Here is an 18,223-nt window from a genome sequence, read left to right on the forward strand (position 1 = left end):
CCCGCTCACCGACTGTTGTGCGACGTGCCCACGAGGTGGAATTCAACACTGACCATGTTATCCAGAGTTTACCAGCAGCGCAGAGCGATTGTAGACTGCCAGATGTCAACTTCCACCAGAACTGGTAGTCAGGTCAGTCAGCTTCCTCAAGTCTACAATGAGGAGTGGACGTGGATGTCTGATATCTGTCAGGTGCTGAGTAACTTTGAGGAGTCAACACAGATGGTCAGTGGCGATGCCGCCATCATCAGCCTCACCATCCCGCTGCTTGGCCTGTTGAAAAACTCTCTGGTCAGCATGAAGTCGGAAGCTTTGCGCTCGTCACAAGAGACGGGGGAAGAATATTCCCTTGTTGATAGCCAAAGCACCCTGAGGTCTGTTTCTCAGCGCATATCGGAGGAGGTGGAGGTGGAGGAGGATGAGGAGGAAGAGGAGGAGAATGTTGGCGAGACACAAGAGGGGACCATTGTTGAGTCCTTCACTGTTCAGCGTGTATGGGCAGAAGAAGAGGAGTTGGAGGAGTTGGAGGAGGAGGAAATGGACAGTCAGGCCAGTGAGGGGAGTGAATTCTTACGCGTTGGTACTCTGGCGCATATGGCAGATTTCATGCTAGGCTGCCTATCCCGTGACCCTCGCGTTCAAAGAATTTATTCCAGCACCGATTACTGGGTGTTCACTCTCCTGGACCCACGGTACAAGCAAAATCTTCCCACTCTCATCCCTGGAGAGGAAAGGAGTGTGAGAATGCATGAATACCAGCAGGCCCTGGTGCACAAGCTGAAACAGTATTTCCCTTCTGACAGCGCTAGCGGCAGAGTGCGTAGTTCTGCGGGACAAGTAGCGAGGGAGAGTAGGCGAGCAGGCAGCTTGTCCAGCACTGGCAAGGGTACGCTTTACAAGGCTTTTGCCAGCTTTATGTCACCCCAGCAAGACACTGTCACCTGTCCCCAGTCTCGGCAGAGTAGGGCTGATCTTTACAGAAAGATGGTGAGGGAGTACGTAGCTGACCATACCATCGTCCTAAATGATCACACAGCTCCCTACAACTACTGGGTTTCAAAGCTGGACATGTGGCACGAACTGGCGCTGTACGCCTTGGAGGTTCTTGCCTGCCCTGCCGCTAGCGTCTTGTCCGAGCGGGTTTTCAGTGCAGCTGGTGGCATCATCACCGATAAGCGTACACGCCTGTCGACTGACAGGCTGACGCTTATTAAAATGAATAAAGGCTGGATTTCTCAGAATTTCCAATCTCCACCAGGTGAAGGAAGCTCAACCTGAATAATTGATCCACTCCTCCTCCTCCTCCTCATTTTCCTCCTTCTCCTCCTCTTTGTACAGTAAAGCAGAGGAAACTGGCTATTTTTTGACAGGGCCCACTGGCTCTTGCTATAGTACTTCATGCATTTAATTTTTCTGGAGGGCCACCTACCCGGTCCTCTGTTTGAAACAATTTTTGTGAGTGCCACATACAGGCACTCAATCTATTCCATTTTACTGCAGGGCCACCTACCTGCTCCTCTGGTTTGAACAATTTTTGGGACTGCCACATACAGGCACTCAATCTATTCCATTTTACTGGAGGGCCACCTACCTGCTCCTCTGGTTTGAAACATTTTTGGGACTGCCACATACAGGCACTCAATCTATTCCATTTTACTGCAGGGCCACCTACCTGCTCCTCTGGTTTGAACAATTTTTGGGACTGCCACATACAGGCACTCAATCTATTCCATTTTACTGGAGGGCCACCTACCTGCTCCTCTGGTTTGAACAATTTTTGGGACTGCCACATACAGGCACTCAATCTATTCCATTTTACTGGAGGGCCACCTACCTGCTCCTCTGGTTTGAAACATTTTTGGGACTGCCACATACAGGCACTCAATCTATTCCATTTTACTGCAGGGCCACCTACCTGCTCCTCTGGTTTGAACAATTTTTGGGACTGCCACATACAGGCACTCAATCTATTCCATTTTACTGCAGGGCCACCTACCTGCTCCTCTGGTTTGAACAATTTTTGGGACTGCCACATACAGGCACTCAATCTATTCCATTTTACTGCAGGGCCACCTACCTGCTCCTCTGGTTTGAAACATTTTTGGGACTGCCACATACAGGCACTCAATCTATTCCATTTTACTGCAGGGCCACCTACCTGCTCCTCTGGTTTGAAACATTTTTGGGACTGCCACATACAGGCACTCAATCTATCCCATTTTACTGGAGGGCCACCTACCTGCTCCTCTGGTTTGAAAAATGTTTGGGACTGCCACATACAGGCACTATCCAAATTAAATTGTCTCCATAGCAGCCTCCACACGTTGTCTCCATTGCTACCTCCAAAAGTCGTCCATATAGCTGCCTCCATACATCGTCCCTTTATCAAACGAGGTGTGTCAGGCAGAAATTTGGGTTGTTTTCATGGATTCCACATCAAAGTTGTTAACTTTGTCGCCACCCTGCTGTGTTATCCACAAAATATACTGGCAAACTTTTACCATTTAGGGATATTATTTCAGCGCTTCTTGCGCATCTGTTTACATTCCCCTCACCCGGCATATCCTAAACTTATAAGAACGCTACTACACTTGATCTTATACAAAAGGTTCTTAGAAGTGCTGTTTGGGGAGTAGCCTAGAGACAGGGGCTTGGATTGGCGAAAGCTCGCCTGGCAGCGGAACGCCAGCTCCATGCGCATCATGCGCTTCTTGCGCATCTGTTTACATTCCCCTCACCCGCCATATCCCAAACTTATGAGAACGCTACTACACTTAACTTGGTGCAGGCTGGGACCGAGTCTGACCCTGGGGCTGGTCATATACTGCCGACGCAGAGAATTGCGGGGCCTACCTCGGTCCAGGTCTCAAAGGCCTACTATACCTCCTCCCACCCCTCCTCCACCTCCTCCTCCTCCGAATTACCATCCGTGGGCATGGCGCCATCAGTCGGTAGCTCTAGGCACAGCAGCAGTGCCGTCGCTAAGCGACAGCAGGCGGTGCTGAAACTGCTGAGCCTAGGCGATAAAAGGCACACCGCCCAAGAGCTATTACAGGGCATTCCACATCAAAGTTGTTAACTTTGTCGCCACCCTGCTGTGTAATCCCCAAAATATACTTGCAAACTTTTACCATTTAGGGATATTATTTCAGCGCTTCTTGCGCATCTGTTTACATTCCCCTCACCCGGCATATCCTAAACTTATAAGAACGCTACTACACTTGATCTTATACAAAAGGTTCTTAGAAGTGCTGTTTGGGGAGTAGCCTAGAGACAGGGGCTTGGATTGGCGAAAGCTCGCCTGGCAGCGGAGCGCCAGCTCCATGCCAAGATCCAACTAAGGCTGCATTCACACGGACATGTATTTCTCCAGTCCTGTATCTACAGGCTGTATTTCTGTATAAATACGTGACGTTTTTCATCCGTATGCAGCACGTATTTAACCCGTATTTTATACATGCCCATAGACTTTTAGGGCATACAGAACTGAAATACGGGAGAAAATAGGACATGCTCTATATTTTTATACGGCCAGTATACGGTCCGTACACTCCAGTGTCAAAAACGGCCATATGAATGGTTGGACGTATTGTCCATTGAAATGAATGTGGCCGTATGTAACCCGTAAAAAAACGGTACGTATACGGCCGTTTTTATACGTCCGTGTGAATGTAGCCTAACATAGTTTTAACTGCAGCACCTTTAATCTACTACTAGTTCACTGCCTCCATACATGGTCCCCTTATCAAACGAGCTGTGTCAGGCAGAATTTTGGGTTGTTTTCATGGCTTCCATGTTAACTTTGTCGCCACCCTGCTGTGTAATCCACAAAATATACTGGCAAACTTTTATCATGTACCGATATTATTTGAGCGCTTCTTGCTCACCTCCTTTGGTTCCTCTCTGCCACCCATTGGTTTGAAGCCTGAGTCCATTTAGGGTATGTCGCCATGACACTCTCTAGCCTGCTGCCGCTGCCTCTGCATGCCGTCCCCTATAGTGTCAGGGTCAATTATTGGATGTTTTAGATGCTATCTAGCTTCATTCTGTCACTCTGTCATGGCCATGCTGTTGCCCATAATTTTGGCATAATGGTGCGATTATGCAGCCTCAGAGGCATCCATGCATGCTGCCCCTGCTGTTTCCTGTCCATTTCCGTGGTGTTTCCATCCTTTTCTGAGGTTCCCAGGTGTTTGGCCAAGCTTCCCTGTGCAGAGCCTTGGTCCCCTTGAAAAATGCTCGAGTCTCCCATTGACTTCAATGGGGTTCGTTATTCGAGACGAGCACTCGAGCATCGGGAAAAGTTCGTCTCGAATAACGAGTACCCGAGCATTTTAGTGTTCGCTCATCTCTATTAAACACCCAATTACCCCACAATTACCCTACACTACAGTACTTTCGGATTTCACCCTTTGGTACACTATGTATAATTTGATGACAATCGTTCACCACCTCATGATTGCTTTTTGGGGGAGAGTGATTTGGTCAACAGAGAGAACCCCTTCCTATGTCTATCCACTAAACTATTGACTGCATCTTATAAAAGTTTATAGTGAGGGCAAATGCTAACTATATATCACAGCTGGCACATGATGAGGTGGCAAATATTCTAATAATTATTTTATTTATATAGTGCCAACACATTCCCCTGCGCTGCACAGAGCTTGCCAAATCAGTCACTGTCCCCAATGGAGCTCACAATCTAATCATCCTACCGGTGTGTTTTTGGAATGTAGGAGGAAACCAGAGGACCTGGAGAACCCCCATGCAAACATGGAGAGAACAAACAAACTTTTTCCAGATGTTGACCTGGATGGAACTTGAACCCAGGACCCAGCACTGCAAAACTGAAGTGCTAACCATTAAGCCACCATAAAGGAAAACTGTTGAGGAATTATAGAAAAGACAAAACCATGTGCTGTGCCACTCTACACTCCAATTCCTCCATTGAGCAGTAGTAAAAACTTAATGTCTCACCATATGGTCCATTATTTTAGTGTCCTATTCTTCCTAAACCTTTATTCCTGTATTTTGTAATCTGCCACAGCTTCTACAGGCCTACAGGCTATGATATGACAATTGCTATTGTATGGCACAGTATAGAACAACATAATCCAGGACATTTATTTCAGAATTCTGCAGTAGTAAACTGTCTACAAGCAATATTCATGTGTGACAAGTTATTACCTATAAATGCTAATGAAACTTCCAGAAGATACTTCTGCTGTATAGTAAAATCACCTTCTTCAAATAAATAGGCTCCATCTTGGATTCAGACCAGAAAGCTCTGCATGGGAGTGATGTTCCTGTTTGGTCTCTGTGGCTTTCATTCTGGGCATCATGTTCTCATTAATATTGATAGAGAATATTTTCAACTTTAAAATGAAAGCACCACAGGATCTAAAATAGAAGTCAGTCTAATATAAAAGAGTGCCGCAGAACATGGAGAAGCCGCCTGCAGATGGTTGTCCCTTTGAGTTTAGGTATTGTTGTGAAATCTGCCGTAAAATACTTTAAATTATGTTTTTATTAGCCTTCACAGGTGTATAAGGCCTTGTTCACAAGTGACTCATTTGGTGACTATTTTGCATCAGTGATTGTGAGCCAAAACCAGGCACATGGTGGAAAGCTTTTACTTGTATTTTGGACCCACTCAAATGTTAGTTTACAAAGAATGATGCAAACAATTGAACTGAGAATTCAAGTTGTAGCTTCGTCAGATGTTTCCCAAGTGTGTCCCAAACCAAAATCCAACAGATCCTTAGTTGAGAATATTTATTTTTCCAGCTTCTTGAGGGGCATTCTGGAAACTAATTCTTTTTTGTTCTTGGTTCTAGAAATATTGAAGCAAGAAATGTAATATGAGAAATGGCTCTTTCTTCAACAAGGCTGAAAGTGCCTTGTCCGACGATAATGAAATGTGCCGCGATTCACTAAGATCGTTCGCCCGATACATTGCATGTGTCACTTCCCGCTCAGGTCCAGCAAAGTTCACCATCTTTGTAGTGGTGCAACTTAGTGCTTGGGCTTGACACACAATGTGAAAGTTAAATCCCGCGCTTAGTCCAAATCAGTTGGACGTTCCGACAGCGCACCCCCTAATTTGTGTCACATGGAAGCCACCGCAGCTGTGCCACAAAAGGATTGCATGCGCCAAAATCCCAGCACAGACACTACTTAAATACCTGTGCAATCCATGAAAAAGGTGCACAGTTCAAGTGAGCAGCGAGACCCTTAGTAAAGGAGCCCCACTGGATCCTGAGACTATTCCCCTTCCCAGCTATCCCTTCCTATTGCCCGGCCCATCCTGGATAGACAGTGCAAAACACGGAGTTGTAGATAAAAAATCACAAAAATATAACAGTCGCCAGAGCCGAATCACAACAAGGTAGGTAAATGCAGTACAAAATCACAAGACAGTAGATAAGTCTAAACACAAGCCAAAAGATACCAGGAAAAAAAAGATCAGAATCACAGTGATGGTGTGGCACTAACCCATAAGAAACCTCTATAGTCAGCACGTTGAGTAGGGTAAGCAGGATATTTATGTGATCTCAAAACTCCGTCACTAGACAGTGATTGGGCCAGAACTCAGAGATTCAGACAACACATGGAGTAATGTGATTTAATCACAGCGGGTGGATGCAAGCTTGTGTCAATACATATGTCCCCCATAGACGGCAATTGGCTGGGGCCCGGTGGGCATATGTTAGTGTGCATGTAGCCTAAGAGTGAGAATGTGCTTTGTTGCTCATGGCAACCAATTACGGCTCAGCTTTCATTTTACCAGAGCTCATGAATATTTTAAACGGGAGCTGTAATTGGTTGCCGTGGGCAACTAAGTACATTCTTACTCTTAGGCAGCTTGATAAATCTCCCCCATCAAGTCTTCTGAGACCAAGTGGCTTGCGGATTTGCCTTGGAATGAGAAGTCCTCAAAGACTTTAGGTTTTTATCCACTAATTATGGTTATGTAGCATTTGTCTTGTTTTTTTTTCCCAAACTATTCCTATGATGTTAATTTGTTTATATTTCTTGCCAAAAATCCATAATCTCTTTGCACAGTTTCCAGACATCTGATCATCCTCATTAAATCTGGGCTTCTCAAGTCTGAGGTAGGAGATTCAGATCCCCCAATGTCTCAAAGCTCTGTGAGTCAAGGTTCTTAGTTCCACCACAGAGCGCTCAAGCAATCCTGATGAAAATGAACTAGTTTATCAGCATAAATGATTGGACCTAAACGCTTCAACCATCAACTCACTTGGGAACCCTTTTACATAGAAATTCAAAGATTCAGCCAAACAACACTTACAGGAAATATGCAGGTGTAGTGTTAAGATGAAATGAAAATCTTTACCCTTGGGAAAAGTTTAGTTGCTCTAGATTTTTCTCAGCGTAGACTGTTTACTTACATTGTACTATTAGATCATAGTATTTTATCAATGAATATAATGAAGCTGCATTGACTTACAAAGAATTTTCCAATCTGTAGATCTCTAGTTTCTGAAAAACTACAACTCCCACTATTAGGCTTCATTTACACTGACGTGTGCCCGTCGTACCGTAGCATGGCATGTACATGTCGGCGCTGGGAGAGGAGGAGGCCGTGAGCCCCGCTAACCCCTTCCCCTCTCCGTATGTATATATGGCGACATGTCCTATCTTTCTCCAGGCTACGGAATGGCACGGTGCAGCATGTGTGCTGCAACGTACCGCTGTCGTACGGCGCCCATGCAGCAGTGTAAATGTAGTCTTATACCCGAATATTTCTGATTTGCCCTGAATTGCACAGGGATTTTTGTCGCACACGAGGGGATTGTGGTGCATCTGCGCCGGCTTTCATGTGACACAAATCAGGGGCATGGCTATCAGACAATCCGACTGATTCGGACAAACCGCAGAAATACATTTTTAAAATTGTGACGCAAGACATGCACTTACATGCACCGGGAAGAAAATGGTGAACTCCGGCGGACCTTAGCGGGGAAGCGACACATGCAGGAAATTGGACGCACGAACTTAGTGAATCACGGCAGCTCTGAATCCTCGTCGGACATTCCGTATCGGCGGACGCAACGGGATGGTAAGTAAATGTGCCCCAAAAGGGGAGATTTATCATAAGTTTCTGAGGTAAAACTATTCTAGTTGCCCATGGTAACCATGGTAACAGCTGTGTGAAAATGAAAGCTGAGCTCTGATTGGTTGCCATGGGCAACTAGAGCAGTTCTCCTTTAAGAGACTTCTGACAAATCTCCCCAGGCCTTTATTTCTATTTCAACAAGGTTATTAATTTTACATGTTACTACACCACCATTCCGAAAAATATGGACACCGTTTTTGCAGACCTACAAAGGGAAATAAACTGCAGTTAAAGGGAACCTACCACCCTGATTCTACCTATAAAGGTAGAAGGGGTGGTAGGTGGATGAATGGGACGTGAGGATAGCCCTTTTTTGGGCTAATCCTCACGTCCTGGGTGTCTTTTACAAAACTTTATTGGAGGCATATGTAAATTTTTTTATGCGGCTACTGGGGCGTGGTGTAGCCAGACATGAGGTTACTAGTCGCGGCTACTCCACGCCCCAGTAGCCACGTTACTCCGCCTACCATTTAATCTTCGGCGCGCAGCTCCTCGTAGCTGCGCACCCTCGTCCTGGTCCCCTGCGTTCTGCGCATGCGCAGAACACAGGCCTTTCGCTGCGCGGCCGCGGCTCCAGGGCCGGAGCTACTGTGCATGCGCAGAAGGCTGCAGATGCCGGGGGACCAGGACGAGGGCGCGCAGCTACGAGGAGCTGCGCGCTGAAGATTAAATGGTAGGCGGAGTAACGTGGCTACTGGGGCGTAGCTGCGCGCCCTCGTCCTGGTCCCCTGCGTTCTGTGCATGCGCAGAACGCAGACCTTCCGCTGTGCGGCCGCGGCTCCAGGGCCGGAGCTACTGCGCATGCGCAGAAGGCCGCAGATGCCGGGGGACCAGGACGAGGGCGCACAGCTACGAGGAGCCCAAAAAAGGGCTATCCTCACGTCCCATTCATCCACCTACCACCCCTTCTACCTTTATAGGTAGAATCGGGGTGGTAGGTTCCCTTTAACTGTGATAAAAACCCACATAAGAAATATTGGTAACTTCAAATAAAGGGGTTTTCCTGAGGGTTTACCCGCAATTGTCTTTCAAAGCGACCATTACTTGAAGCCATGCACATGAATCATGTAACAGAGAATAACTGAACATTGTTAAAATGGATTTCCTATTTTGGCAATTTCTTATTATGAGGATCTGGCTACAGTCACAGGAAATAGCTGCAAATGTCTATTCTGAAAAATTCTCCTAGAACAGCAACTTGGCCTCATTTCAGTATGGGCGAAAACATGCTCTTGTGGGCATGTGAATAAAGGACTGTGCCGTATCCTGCCTCATACATCGGCCACAGTGCTGGGGACAGGAGTCCTTGCATCACAGCAATAGATGATGCAGGGAGTCCCTTCTTCGTCCCAATACAGCAGCACCGAATTATAAACATGATAGCAGTGTCATGATGGTGCTGTTCTTCTGCAAGGAAGAAGTGACTCCTTGAATTATATATCACCACTAGCTGTAGCACCCAGAGTTGCACGGAATAGTAAATAACTGCTCTTGGCCATAACAAAATAAAATGGGTTAACAAACAATATTTTATATCTATCTATTTATCTATCTCTATATCACTCACTCTTTCTTTGTTTCTCTCTATGACTGTTTCTCTCTCTCTCTGTCTGTCTCTCTCTTTGTTGCTCTCTCTGTTACTCTATTTCGTCTCGCTGTCTGTCTTTCTCTGTCTCTCTCTGTTTCTATCTTTGTCTCTTTCTTTGTTTCTCTCTCTCTGTTTCTCTCTATGACTGTTTCTCTCTCTGTCTGTCTCTCTCTTTGTTGCTCTCTCTGTTGTCTCTCTCTGTTACTCTCTGCCGTCTCTCTGTCTCTGTCTCTCTCTGTTTATCTGTTTATCTCTTTTTCTTTTTCTGTCTCTTTCTCTGGTTCTCTATATGTCTCTCTCTGTCTTCTCCCACTCTGTCTGTCTCCCTGTCTTTGTCTCTCTCCTTCTGTTCCTCTCTCTCTGTCTCCCTCTCTGTGTTTATCCCTCTCCTTTTGTCTCCCTCTCTCTCTGTCTGTCTCTTTGTCTCTGTCTATCTGTCTTCCTCTCTCTCTTCCTCTCTCTCTTTCGCTCTGCCTCTCTTTTTCTCACTGTCTCTCTCTTCTCTGTCTCTCTCCATATTACCTCACACATAAACTGTCTTACACGCATTGCCTATAGTAACCAATCAAAGCTCAGAGCTGATATTAATGACAAAATTAAAGCTGAGCTGTGTTAGGTTGCTTACTTCCACAACAGGCAGCATACAATAAGTCATGGTGACAGTGGTTAATAAGTATATTTTGGAAAGTGTGGGGTGAAACTTTAGATTCAAGTGCGAGTGTATGACCTTCCCTGAGTCACTCATACACTCAGCTCTACATGATGTATTAGATGATGTACTGAGTCCTGTCCCCCTGCAGGGTGGTCGGAACGTGCAACAAGACATGGACCAACCACAGGCGTGTGCTTTAGCCCTAAGCCACATTGGGGCAAATTTACTTACCCGGAACCGTCGCGATCCCGTGGTGCGTTGTCCGACGAGGATTCGGGTCCGGCGCGATTCACTAACATTGTGCCTCCGAGTTCCTTCCTGTGTCGCTGCTGTGCCAAAGTCTGCCGAAGTTCACCTTCTTCTTCCTAGTGCATGTGAGTGCTTGATCTTGCGACACAAATCCTTTTTTAAATTCCGCGGTTTGTCCGAACCTGTCGGGTTGTCCGACGGCAACGCCCCCCGTTTTCTGTCCGTGCAAAATCCGATCACGTGCGCCAAAATCCCAGGGCAATTCGGAGCAAAACGGAAATATTCGGGAAACCCGACAAAAGTGCGCCGTTCGGATCCTTAGTAAATGAGCCTCATTGTTTGTAAAATGCTTGCTTGGAGATAGCGGGACCCATGTGATCAGCATGTAATAGCATATCCTATGAATAATTTGTATAACGGCCGTTACTCAACTTCTGATACTTATCATAAGAACAACGAACAGAAAAAAGAGGAACAATATTCAGAATGAGGATACCTTTATTCTGCTAAGAAATTTGCCTGAAATGGAAACCATCCAGTTTTTCCTGTTCCTCTCTGAGAGGTAAACACTAACATTTCCATTTCTCCTGGAAGCAATGGCAGCAGCACCAGCTGTACCCATATTCTCGAGCCAAGATTTTCAGGCTCGTCTCCACTATATGGCATCCAAGATATCCAGATGAAAGAGATTTAGAAGAGGAAACAAATTTTTCGCAAGTCTGAAGTCTAGAGTTATGTTCTCGACAAATCAACAAGCAAGGAAAATAAATTACAACATACAACTAGTCCTTTGTACATAACTATGACATACATGGCATCTAAACCTAAATTATTTCTAATAAGAAGACTTCCAAAATGACTGATCGATAAGGGATTAAGAAAACCTATTCAAAAAAGTGAAAGGAAAAAGTCATTTTGTACCCTATCCGGCTCTACACAAGGCAGGGAACGTATATAATATGACAGCATCGATCCTTATAATTTATTACTGCGTTGAATTTTCCATCTGCCGTGATAACCTTAGTGTCTTCATGTGCGGAGCATTCCAAATCTGCAGGCACTTTAATAAGCTCCTGATTATGATTTATATATTATGTATAAGTATCAATAGGACCTGTGCTCATCCAATATATCAGCAATCAAAAACTAATAAATATTTCACATGTAGAACTCTATAGATTATCCAGACATTCTGCAATCATGTACGAGATATTTTATATATTATGTATTTTATTTCCAGGACACAAGAGGTTCACATAATATTCAGCCCCCACTGACATTGCTCAGAGATGTATGGATCACCAAAAAACAATCAATGGCTCTTTCTGCAAAACGTTGTATACGACATCAATTAAAGGGCTATTTCCATCTCAGTTTTTTCATGTCTGAGCCTGCAGTAGCCTTCTCTCGGTTTTTATAGAGATGGACAAACATGGATGTTTTATGCCATTTCCTAAACTCCCAAGAGTTACAGAAACAGCATATGACAGCAAAGCAAACAGTTTTGGAGATTCCAGAAGATAAGGAGATAGGAGACCTGTTTCCATATCTCATATTTACCTCTTTAGGAGTATGGAAACAGCAAAGAACAGACATGTCAGTAAGGTTTTTATAAATCCCTACCTGGGGGTCTTACTGCGGCCTAATCTGCTCTTGAACGTGATGCGCAAGTGAGCGCCAGGAACACCTCGCGCATGTTGGTCGTATAATGGGGAAATAGCTGCAATTTCTGGCTATTTCACGGTCTGTATAGCATATTTCAGGTGTACAAGCCCTAATAAATGTGGCACATTGGTGCACATTTACCAAGAATCCTGCGGTCGCAATCCCGTCGGGTTTTGGCGTACGCGATCGAATTGTGGCGCATCGGTGCCACTAAAGAAATCGGGGGGCGTGGCCGTCGGACAACCCAACGGATTCGGACAAACCGCGGAATTTGAAAAAAGGACTGTGTCGCAAGATCAGCACTCACATGCACCAGGAAGAAGAAGGTGACCTTGGCGCAGCAGCGACACATGCTGGATATCGGGTGCACAACCTTAGTGAATCTCGGCAGACCCGAATCCTCGTCGGACAAGGCGCCGCGGGATCGCGACTGGACCGGGTAAGTAAATCTGGCCCATTGTGTACTCCACTGAGCTCCTCGTGATTGATAACATACTGCCTACAGAGGACACTGTAAAATCTACTTGGCTCCTCTTGCTCCATAACATGTTGCTTATAGCTAGGACATTGGGACACATTTACTTACCCGGTCCATTTGCGATCCAGCGGCGCGTTCTGTGTGGAGGATTCGGGTCTTCCGGCGATTCACTAAGGCAGTTCCCCCGACGTCCACCAAGTGTCGCTGCTGTGCTGAAGTTCATCGGAATGCACTGAACTTCACCAAGCCGGGCCGAGTGCAGGTAAGCGCGTGTCCAGCGACACTTTTTTTTAAAATGCGGCGGTTTTCCGAATCTGCTGGGTTTTCGTACGGCCACGGCCCTCAATTTCCGTTGCGTGCATGCCAGCGGCGATGCGCCACAATCCGATCGCGTGTGCCAAAAACCTGGGGCAATTCAGGGAAAATCGGTGCAAAACAGAAAAATTCGGGTAAATCGCCATAAAAACGCAATTCGGGCCCTTAGTATCTACTTAAAGGGGTATTCCCATGTGGACATTCACATTTAAAGTAATTCATCTTCCATATATATATACATTTCTTCATGTTATTTAAAAAAATGTTCCAGAGTTAAGATAATTTCCCATAAATCTAGTCACGTTGTCCTTTAGAAACAAGATAGCTGTGCTTGGATACAACCACCTCCAAACTCTTGGAGCGGTTGGCTCACATGCGCTATCGATACCTGCTTGACCATTTGGATTCACTATTCATTAGTACAGGATTGCTGTGGGAGATGCAGTAACACCCTGCAATTTTGTATGCAAAAGCTATTAATTCCTTTGCAAAATCACTTGAGCAGAATTGGTTGTATCTAAAGACAGCTGTCCTTTGTTTCTAAGGAACATCCGATTGAAAAAAAAATATATTTATAGCCCATGAATTTAACTTCTTTAACTCCTCCTACTGTATAACATGCTGCTTGTAGATAGGACAATATGTTAAATTCCTTAGCTCCTCCTATTCTATAACATAGAGTACATCAGCAGGACAGTATGCACAATCTGCTCAGCTCCTCCTGCTCTATAGCATGCTGCCTGCAGATAGGACACTGTGCACAATCAGCTCGGCTATACCTTCTGTATAACAGATTAGATTACATTTTCAATGTGACAGAATTTAGTAACAAATTTTGTGAGAAGATCAAAAGATGTTTCTTTATGGTTATAGTCAATGTGGATAAGGATATACCAATGAAGACATTTTGAATCCCTCTAATGACCCTGAATTGTAGCCTTTCTCCGCTTAATTTTGGCATATATACCCAGCAATTACATTTTATGGTGAGTCCCTGGTGTTGTTTTAGACAGAACGGATTATTGGGTTGTTAAATTGCAAAAGTAAATGTCTCCTCATAGGACCAGGAGTTTGGGTCATTTCATTTTTTAGTATTGAGTTTATTATAGTGTATTGTTTAACTTTTGGAGCTTGGTGAATATATGGCAAGTATTTATTGAAATTCCCTTAAAAGAACCTTAAAAGAAATCTACTATCAAAGTCCAGCATGATAAACCAGAGGCACTTATTCATTGATCCAGGCAACGTGACTGTAGTAATCTGCTTATGTTTATTATCCATGGCCTCCTTCCTTCTGAAATTAATTTTCAAACTTAGAATGAGGCTGAAGGACTCCTGGGGTTGTTACCAGAGCCCCACCGTGCTGCAGATTCACACTCCTCTGCTGCAGTGAAATCAAGCATTACATCAGGCAGAGGGAGGGGGAAAGTGCTGAGGGAGCAGGGGGAGGGGGAGACATACTCCTGCACATTATAACAGCTAGTGAAGCTGCACCATGGAGGTCTTCAGTCTCATTAGCATAATTTTAAAAGTAAATTTTAGAAGAAAGGAGGTCAAAGATAACAGATATAAGAAAATTACCACAGTCACTGTGCTTGGATCTATCAGTAATTGTCCCTGGTTTATCCTGCTTGAAGTTGATGGTCGATTTCCTTTAAAGGTGTAACTGGGCTCCATGTCTTGTTTTTAATTGCAGAAGTCAATCTAGAATAAGAGCTGTTGTCCTGCGCCCAACTTATATTTCCAGTGGTCTGTAAGCTTGTATTGAAAACCTGTGATATTAGCAGTAGTTTTATTCTGTAGAAACACTACATTTAACATACCATATATACTCGAGTATAAGCCTAGTTTTTCAGCACAAAAAAATGTGCTGAAAACCCCAACTTGGCTTATACTCGAGTCAAAAAAAATATCAAAAGTCACCTTTCCGGCTTCCCCCACTGATGGCTATATATTGGGGCAGCAGGCTGGCTATATACTGGGGCAGGGGGATAGCTATATACTGGGGCAGAGGGATGGCTATATACTGGGGCAGGGGGCTGGCTATATACTGGGGCAGGGGGATAGCTATATACTGGGGCAGCGGGCTGGCTTTATACTGGGGCAGGGGGCTGACTCTATACTAGGGGATATGGGCTGGCAGGCTATATACTGGGGGACAGGTGCTGGCTATATACTTTGGGGCAGGGTCCGGCAGGCTATATAATGGGGAGGCTGTGACCAAAGCATTTCCCACCTCGGCTTATACTAGAGTCAATAGGTTTTACCAGGTTTTTGTGGTAAAATGAGGGGCCTCGGCTTATACTTGGGTCGGCTTATACTCGAGTATATACGGTACATAAAATAAATATTCTAAAATGCGATTGTGGATTGTCCATGACTTGAAAAAGAATAAGACAGTTCCTTAAATGAATAATTATCTGAATGTATGAATTGATGTCATTCATCAATTTACATTTTTTTAGGCATTCTCAAGTTGATCCATAATTCCCCAACATGGAAAGTCAACTCTCATCTCCAGTATGAACTTAGTTGACTTCTATGACCCCAGAGAAATACTGCAGACAACATTGAAGATCCCGCTGCTTCAACTCCCCCTATTTCTGTCGCTGTGGGGAGTCCATGCGAGACTAAAAAACAAATGTATTCCAACAATCCAAGCTGCTGCAGAAGCTAATTAGAACTAACATTCCCTGACAAGTAGATCAAATCTTCTCTTCACAAAAAAGCACATGGGTACTGTACTAGAGTACAATATGTACAGAAGTATTTCTTCCCACTGTGTGCACCCCAGTAATAACAAAGGGCAAACGAAATATTCGGCAGCATACAAACAACCCAAACCTACTACATCTGCCCATGGTGTGACGCTCTATTTATATGTACTTGTGTCGGAGTACCCCGCCAGGCTTTCTTCTCTAATTGTAGCAATTCCTTTCTACAGAGATTGCTACATATACAAAAGATCTGTCTTGAATAATTTCAGGAGAGGAACACAAAAAGCTGAGAACATGGGGTGGTTATTATAGTGAACACTAGGAGCATACCAAAGCCTATTCTCCTTTTATAAAGTAAGAGGAACAAGCCTATTGAGAAGTAGGTAATGAGTTTGAAGCCGGTGGGATTATCAGGAAGGAACACAGTTTCCCAGGCTTGGAGACAAGATCTTGCGCTGTATGGTCCCTTCCTTAGTTTTGATTGCTGTACCGTTTTCCATAAAACATCCACCCTCTTCTATGCCCCTGGGGAGGAGGGAGGGGGGTGAATATAAAGCCCCTGGCAGGAAATCATTTATAGTCAAAGTTACTTCTATCAACTCTGCCAAGTGGCACTGAATAATTTTCTGTTGAGGGTATAATGGGCAAACGAAAGTGCACGGCATCAGATGTTTAGGCAACATGTTGTGCTGTTTGTAATCTGATTGTCAGGAGGGAGTACATCTCCCCGTTAAAAGCTTGTAATTGATTCATAGAGTCTAACATTAAACCCATTAAGGGGATGAAGGAGATAGAATCAATTCAAGAAGCTTCCTGAAGGCATCCATTTCATCTGACAAGTGTTTGTAAATAATTTACCAAACAGGATGAAGAGCGGGATCTTGAGATATTGTTCATGGTCAGATATCAGACTCTTCCTTTCCCCCTTGGCTCTTCTATAACTGAATTTCACATCATGTTCCAAAAATCAAAATCCCAACACCATAGTTTACGCACATACAGAGCTCCAGGCACCATCTCTCTTTGAGGCGACCACCCATATTTAATCCAAAAGTGCCTTCAAGGGTTGTCTAGCAGTCTTCTTCTCGAAGAAAATGCCCTCAAAACTCACCAAGAAAGCACCACAAGTTTGTCACATCCATAAACCCGTTCACTATTTGTAGCAAATATGCTAAACAAGTTGAAACTTCTTGGAGATGACCACCCACAATCAGGTTGAAATAAGGACCTCTAGAAGGATGGTCTCCTCAACTGAAATGCTTCTATATTACACATGAAATTCTAAAAATACAAATCACTGCACCACAATTCATTCACCTCCAGGAAACCATGCATTGTATATATCCTGGGACTCTATAGTGAAACCTCTTTGAGATAACCCCATAAAATTGCATTAAAAGTAGTCTAGGAACTGGTCTTCTCAAAGAAGATTGTCAATATGGGTAATCTATGGTGTCACCAGAAATTTGGTTTCAATAAGAGGTGATCTTTTCAAAGAGGTGGTCATTGCTGTGAAATTTGGCCAGGATAATGGAATGGAATGGAATATCCCAAAGATATTTGGGATTGTTACTTATGTCTAGCACTAGTGGTAAACTTCATCCAATATCTCAACTTGTATAACAAACTCGGCTCTGCTACACTCTCTGTAAGTATAATAAATCTATCTTTTGCAGGTGCAACTTATAAACCACGTTTTAAGCATAAGCTTTAGAAAAATAGCAAATGAGGCATTAACCCATAACAAAATCATGATTTTTACTAAGATTTTGTGAAGAATGATGTCCTATTACACAAAACAATGCAATGAACCGCTCATATTGTGTCACTTTTTCACTCACGGCATAAAATAAATGAAAGACAAGAAAACCAGAGATCATTACATAGAAGAATAAAAATCCAGATCCTTACCTATGGCTTCAATTAGTAGAGGGTCTTATTCCTCTGAAGAGCCTCAGTGCATTGAATGGGTCGGAGCGTTAGACAAAAGAAGGCATTGATCTGCACTAGCTTTCTCCCTGCAACTAAGAGCCCAGGATGATCGGTGGTTGAGTGACGGGAGGGTGGGTTATACCTAATAGAACACGTGCAAGGAGAGGAGGAGACCAGCTTAGCTGGAGGGACTGCTGCAGTATCTGTATAGCTATCCTTCAATGAATAGCAGAGGAACTTTTCAATATAAATATCTGTATTGTGCATCAGATATGCAGCATCCTTCTTCTGTACATTGATGGAGAAGCACAGGACAGCACAGAAAGGAGAACGAGATGTACAAGTGCACTTGAGCATGAAACGTGTGAAGGCGCTGATATGTGTCAACACAGATATTCCCCTTAATGTGTCACATCTTCTATGTAGTGGTAGGAAAAAGGGCTCATTTAGGAGCTCATTGGCAAGGTCAATGGTTTGTGTCAGGTGC

At 44.3% G+C, this 18,223-nt stretch overlaps 1 protein-coding gene across 1 annotated transcript in view; it reads right to left on the reverse strand.

Moving 5' to 3' along the window:
• Positions 1–17,970, reverse strand: part of SERTM1 (serine rich and transmembrane domain containing 1) — a 41,703-nt gene extending 23,733 nt beyond the window's left edge. The window contains exon 1 of the mRNA XM_072134426.1: positions 17,716–17,970. The gene's annotated coding sequence lies outside the window, so the exon portion shown is untranslated. The remainder of the gene's footprint in view (positions 1–17,715) is intronic.
• Between the last annotated feature and the right edge of the window lie 253 nt (positions 17,971–18,223).

This window comes from Engystomops pustulosus, chromosome 2 (assembly GCF_040894005.1).
Source record: "Engystomops pustulosus chromosome 2, aEngPut4.maternal, whole genome shotgun sequence".
Classification (NCBI taxonomy): domain Eukaryota; kingdom Metazoa; phylum Chordata; class Amphibia; order Anura; family Leptodactylidae; genus Engystomops; species Engystomops pustulosus.